This window comes from Rhinolophus ferrumequinum, chromosome 2, assembly GCF_004115265.2.
Source record: "Rhinolophus ferrumequinum isolate MPI-CBG mRhiFer1 chromosome 2, mRhiFer1_v1.p, whole genome shotgun sequence".
NCBI lineage: Eukaryota > Metazoa > Chordata > Mammalia > Chiroptera > Rhinolophidae > Rhinolophus > Rhinolophus ferrumequinum.
Window position 1 is genome coordinate 8,870,195 of NC_046285.1, and position 6,456 is coordinate 8,876,650.

A 6,456-nucleotide genomic window follows, 5' to 3' on the forward strand; every position below is an offset into this window, starting at 1 on the left:
ACATTTTAATAGAAAGTATGTTAACAAAAGATGTAGTTGATGCTGTTTTGGTGTCTTGCCCACCACCAGACACCCCGGCTGCTGTGACTATTGACTGCTAAAGGCTCATAGCTACACCGCCTTCTCTAAAGAATTGCCTTCAGTTGATGGGAGCTGCTTTGTCAGGAAAGCTAGGCACCCCTCTCAATAACTGAGTGCTAACAGACTACAAAAGGCCCACTTTCTCACCTTAACAGGTGAAAACTCTACAAAGGATCCCTGTAGATCAGGCCATGGCTGGACTTTATCTGAGACTACATCTTTCCTCAGCACTCTCTTCTTGCCAAACCTGTTTAATTCTCTCCCTTACGAGTTTTTCTTTCAGAGCACTCTCTCATATCTGATCTTCATTATATTGAGGTATATTCCCTGTATTTCCACTTTGCTGGTAGTTTTGATCATAAATGGATGCTGGATTTTGTCAAATGCTTTTTCGGCATCTACGAGGCGTGATCAAACGATTAAAAAAACTTCATTACAGTAAAATACACATTGTTATTATGTCTCAAAATACTCCCTGTCACTTTGAACATACTTATCCCATCGTTCTTGCCACTTTCTGAAGCATTTCTGGAAGTCCTGTTTCGTGAGTGTCTTTAGTTGCGCTGTCGTAGCTGCCTTCATGTCCAGAATCGATTCAAAACGTTTACCTTCCATGGCCATTTTGATTTTGGAGAAGAGCCAGAAGTCACACGGTGCCAGATCTGGTGAAAAAGGTGGACGAGGACACACTGTAATGTTTTTATTTGACAGAAATTGCAATACCAGAAGTAATGTGTGACATGGAGCCTTTCCGTTGTGATCACAAAATACTGTGAATGCTGCTGTCAAGTGCCATCCAATGGAAAGGCAGGGATTTTCAATACAGGAAGTGGCATGTTGAAACTTAGAAACAGTTTGTGACAAGTTTCAACGTGTTTGGTGCAATCAGTTGGGTGTGAGCTATGGTTGAGAGAAGGTGTGTTTTTAAAGTGTGCAATGAATCATCCTCTATCATGACAATGTGTCCTCTATCACAAAGTGCTTCTGGTATACGGCAACTTCAGTCAAATAAAAACATTACGGTGTGTCCTCATCGACCTTATTCACCAGATCTGGCACCATGCAACTTTTGGCTTTTCCCCAAAGTCAAAATGGCCATGAAAGGTAAACGTTTTGAATCCATTCAGGACATGCAGCAGCCACGACAGCGCAACTAAAGACACTCACGAAAGAGGACTTCCTGAACTGCTTCAGAAAGTGGTAAGAATGATGTTCAAAGTGATGGGGATTATTTTGAGGGGGATTAATAGCAATGTGTCTTTTACTGTAATAAATTTTTCTAAATTTAAACAGTCACCGTATTGTTTGATCACATCTCATATTGATATGATGGTGTGATTTTTACCTTTTGTTTTGTTTACGTGCGGTATCATGTTAATTGATTTTTGGATATTGAACCAACCTTGAATCCCAGGAATAAATTCCGTTTGATCATGGTGTATGATCTTTTTAATGAATTGCTGAATTCAGTTTGCTAATTTTTTTTTTTTTTTTTTAAGGGCACTGCTCACGGTGGCCCATGCGGATATCAAACAGGCATACTTGGTGTTATTAGCACCGTGCTCTAACCAACTGAGCTAACCGGCCACCCCAGTTTGCTAATATTTTGTTCAGGATTTTTCCATCTATGTTCATCTGGATATTGGCCTATCATTCTCTTTTCTTGTAGTGTCTTTGTCTAGTTTTGGTATCAGGGTAATGCTGGCCTCATAAAATGAGCTTGGGAGCCTTCCCTCCTCTTGAATTTTTTGGAATAGTATGAGAAGGATAGGTGTTAATTCTTCTTTGAGTGTTTGGTAAAATTCATCTGTGAAGCTATCCAGTCCAGGACTTTAGTTTGTTGGGAGTTTTTTGATTACTGACTCAATTTTGTTTGTAGTCTATTCAGATTTTCTGTTTCTTTTTGATACAGTCTTCAAAGATTGTATGTTTCTAGGAATTTATCCATTTCTTCCAGATTTTCCAATCTGTTTTCATATAATTGTTCATAGTATTTTCTTATAATTCTTGGTATTTCTATAGTGTCAGTTGTCAGTTCTTCTCTTTCATTTGTGATTTTATTTATTTGGGCCCTCTCTCCTTTTTTCTTGATGAGTCTTAAAGGTTTATCTATTTTGTTTATCTTTTCAAAGAACCAGCTCTTGGTTTCATAGATTTTTTTTTTAATTTTATTGGGGAATTTTGGGGAACAGTGTGTTTCTCCAGGGCCCATCAGCTCCAAGTGGTGGTCTTTCCATCGAGTTGTGGAGGGCGCAGCTCAGCTCCAAGTCCAGTTGCCATTTTCAATCTTCGGTTTCAGGGGGCACAGCCCACAATCCCATGCTGGAACTGAACCAGCAACCTTGTTGTTGAGAGCTCGCGCTCTAACTGACTGAGCCATGCAGCCGCCCCTCCGGAAGCTCAGCAGCAGCTGGTTGTCTTCAATCTAGTTGTGGAGGGTGCAGCTCACTGGCCCATGTGGGAATCGAACTGGCAACCTTGTTGTTCAGAGCTTGCACTCTAACCAACTGAGCCATGTGGCTGACCCTCATTGATCTTTTTTATTTAGACTATTTTGTTTATTTCCACTCTGATCGTTATTATTTCTATCCTTCTACTCACTTGGGGCATTGTTTTGCAGTTCTTTTTCTAATTCCTTTAAGTATAAGGTTAGATTGTTTATTTGAGACTTTTCTTGTTTCTTGGGGTATGCCTGTATTGTTATGAATTTCCCTCTTAGAAATGTTTTTGCTGTGTCCCATAGATTTTGGGTTATGCTTTCATTTTCATTTATCTCCAGGAATCTTTTGATATTTTTAAAAATCTCATTGTAAATTTGCTATTGTTTAACAGCAAGTTAGTTATCCTCCATGTGTTTGTCTGTTTTTCATTTTTCTTCTTGTAGTTGATTTCTAGTTCCACACCAATGTAATCAGAAAAGATGCTTGATATGATTTCAAACTTCTTATATTTATTGAGACTTATTTTGTGGCCTAACAAGTGGTCTATCCTGGAAAATGTTCCATGTGCACTTGAGAAGAATGTACATTCTGCTGCTTTGGTGTGAAATACTCTAAAAATATCTATTAAATACAACCGGTGTAATGTGTCATTTAAGGCCACCGTTTCTGTATGGATTTTCTGTCTAGAGGTTCTGTCCATTGGTGTCAATGGGATTATCATTGTGTTTTCTAAATTTGTGTTTTCCATATTGGTCTGGAAACTCCCAGAGGGAGGCAATGTATTATCCTCAGGTAGCCATGAATGACACTCACCTATAGGGATCCCATGCAGAGTGTTCTGGCAAAACTGCTTGCTCAACTGTAATTTAAGACTGGTTTTCTCTTGATTCTGGTCAATGTCATTCATTGAGACATTTAATAATTCATTCCCTACATAATTCCTTCAGTGACACACAGAGTTACTTTTTGCGACTGAGGCCACCCTCAGACCCTTCACTAGGTAGCATTCTGAGACTCTCTTGTAGGCTGGCTTCTGGGCTCTTCCCTAGGATATTCCCAAGAGTCCTCCTCATGTCCTTCCTGAGCTGAAATTTTGGTGAGATGCTCTCATAGGATCTTCCTGGGAGACTCAATTCAGTCCTGACAGATCCTTCCTACTCTGGCCTGGAAGCTCCGAGAGTTATAAGTGAGCATGATGGCCTTTCTGCTGAGATGTATCTGTTAATGTACATTGAGGCGCCATCAGTGCTGGAGAATCCAGGTTCCTACAGGCGTGCAGGCAGCAGCACGGGATTATCCTCCTTGGTACGTGGAGCTGCAGTTTCTCCTGGGGTTCACAGATGATATGAAAATGGCCAGGGAAGATGGACCAGGGATGGGACACAGGCCTAGGACAACAAGCTGACCAACGTGAGGTCAGAGGCTTGAGGTCATGTGGCCTCTTGCGAGCTTTGGGGAATAGGGACTAAACCCCAAAACTTTCCTGTTGCTTCAGCAACACATGCCATTCCTAGTGTTGATCTTCAGTCAAGATGTGAGAGTCCACCTCATTCTGGGTTCTGGGGGACGACACTCCTCAGTCCCTAATCGGGAATAGAGAAGAGGATGGACGCACTGTGAGTCAGGAATGAGGGTGGCCCTGTGGCTAGACATGAGTGACAGATTGGGATGGGGGCCTTATTTAGTGCAAAGTTTGAGGATGTGCATTGAGTAGGGAAAGGACATGGAAATGAGGAGATGATGGAGATTCTTGATGCTGCATTTTCCCTGCAGAAACATTACGGCTTCCATTGAATAAGACACAGGGAGACTCTCGTAGGGAGCTACTTCCTAAAACCAGGAGAGTGGCCACTAGGACTCACTGTGCAAAGAAGGAGACCCCAGAACAGGCTATGTGTCTGCTGCACGTTTTCCCACGGACCCTTGACATAAAACAGTTGCTGACCAATGTGCTCTGCTATGTCTTCGATGTTCCAGCCAGTTTGGGGAGCTGTGCTATCCTGTACCTCAAGTGGCTGCAATGAAATTCATGCAGATGTCCGTTGGTATTCTGTCACATATGTTCTGAAAATGGTCCCTCTTCCTTGTCTTTGTTCTCTAAAATCTGAAAAGCCATTCTCTTTTATCTTTGTCTTTCCAAATGGGCCTGTACATTACGGCCAAGAAAGAATGGCTACTGGCCTCCATGTGCTTTGAAACAGAGTCTCCCCAGAGAAAGGGCTCTGGGAAGGAGAGGGAAACATGCTCTCGCTGAAAATCAGAGTGTGGTAATGTGGGGAGGAACATGCTCTAGGTATATACCTGCCAACAGCACAAGTCTGAAACTGACAGGTTGGATGGTCAGTGCCTCTGACTGTTGGGACATAAGTGGACAATGCACCAGGTCTATGTGGAAATGAGTTCTCTGGGACAGGCTTCGATAAAACGGAAATCGACTTAGATTGAGTCACAGATAAGTGCACCCTGGTGGTGGTGAAATAGACAGCATTGGTGACAAGCAAATGAATCAGAGGAATTTGTTTTCTGTTATAAACCTGATGAGGAGTTGATATCTTAGGAAAGGGAGGGTCAAGTGAAAAGATGGTAATCAGAGAACAAGAGGCTTCTGGTTGGACAACAGGATCCACACTCTGAGTGTGGTGGTGGGAGGGGCAAAGGCAAGGGATTGGTGTAGGGAATGGTCCACTGGGGATTTGGATTCCAATGTAGGAAAGGGTTCTGGTGGCAGAGCGTGAACCGGTGGAGAAGGTGAAAGAAAGTCAGCTGAGGGGACATTGGGTCAAGGAAGGGAATTGGGGGTGGTGGTGGGAAAGGCTCAGGCCAAAGGGCAGGGATTGGGTCGCTTGGTGGGACACCTGAGAAGGCAGGAGACAGAGTGAACGACGACTCAGTCACAGGAGCTGTGGAAGCCCGAGGGGACACAGAGGGAGTTATTTGTGGAATGAATGATTTCTGGATAGTTCTGGAGCTGAATTGATCTGGGTATGAGTAGACTTAAATGTGGGCTTTAATCCAGTATTGCTATGTTACTTTTAGGAAGGCATTTCTGGGAAAACAGGTGAAATTTTGCCAAACAGGGAGAATTAAGTGGGATTGGAAGGGGTCCATTTGTAGTGGTGCTTTTTAAATGGTGGTAACCCGAGAGACTATTAATTCTCACTGAGACAGGGAGGAAAATAAGAGCGGGGATTGATAGGGAGTAAGTGGGAAAATGAATGGAGTAGGGTGTAAGAATTTACAAGGGCCAGGTAAGCTGGAAGGATACAGAAATGCCGCCAAAGCTCGGAATGTATCCTATATTATTACAGAGAGCAAAGGTGTGCCTGGTAACGAGCTCTATTGTGTGGGAGCAACTGCACTGGAATGAAGGTAAAGGACCCTAAGATGGGATGATCTAAGATCCGGGAGGCTGAGTTATTGCCTGCTCCACCCACATGGATGTTAGAGCCTCCACTGCCTTTTCACCCCTTTGAGTTCCAGCCATGGACCCCAACCCACCCTTGGTCCCTCCACAAAATATGCAATTTTTTCTGTCTCCCCAAACTTCAGACACTGTAGGGTCAATGGCATAACTTGGGACACGAAGATTCAAGTGTGGTAGTGAGAGAGGGCCGTGGAGGACAGCAGATTTGTTTGCTTTTGTCCGTACAGGATTCATACATAATGCTGGGAAAATGACCTCAAGTGCGCTCTGAAACATTCACTCCATTTGGGAGTCCCAGTCTGTACAAGTGGAGCTGCCTTCCCTGCAGACCCTGTTGTAAGGGTGTGTACGTGTGCAGTCTTGGCTAATGAAAGCAGTCCATGGAGGTCCATGGCCAGCCCCCAAATATCTGTAACCCTGGATCTCACCTCTGGTTCACGAGCTACAGGTGTTCTGGGGGAGATGGATTAGGGCTCCACCAGGGCCATGAGGATCAAAGGGGATACGTCC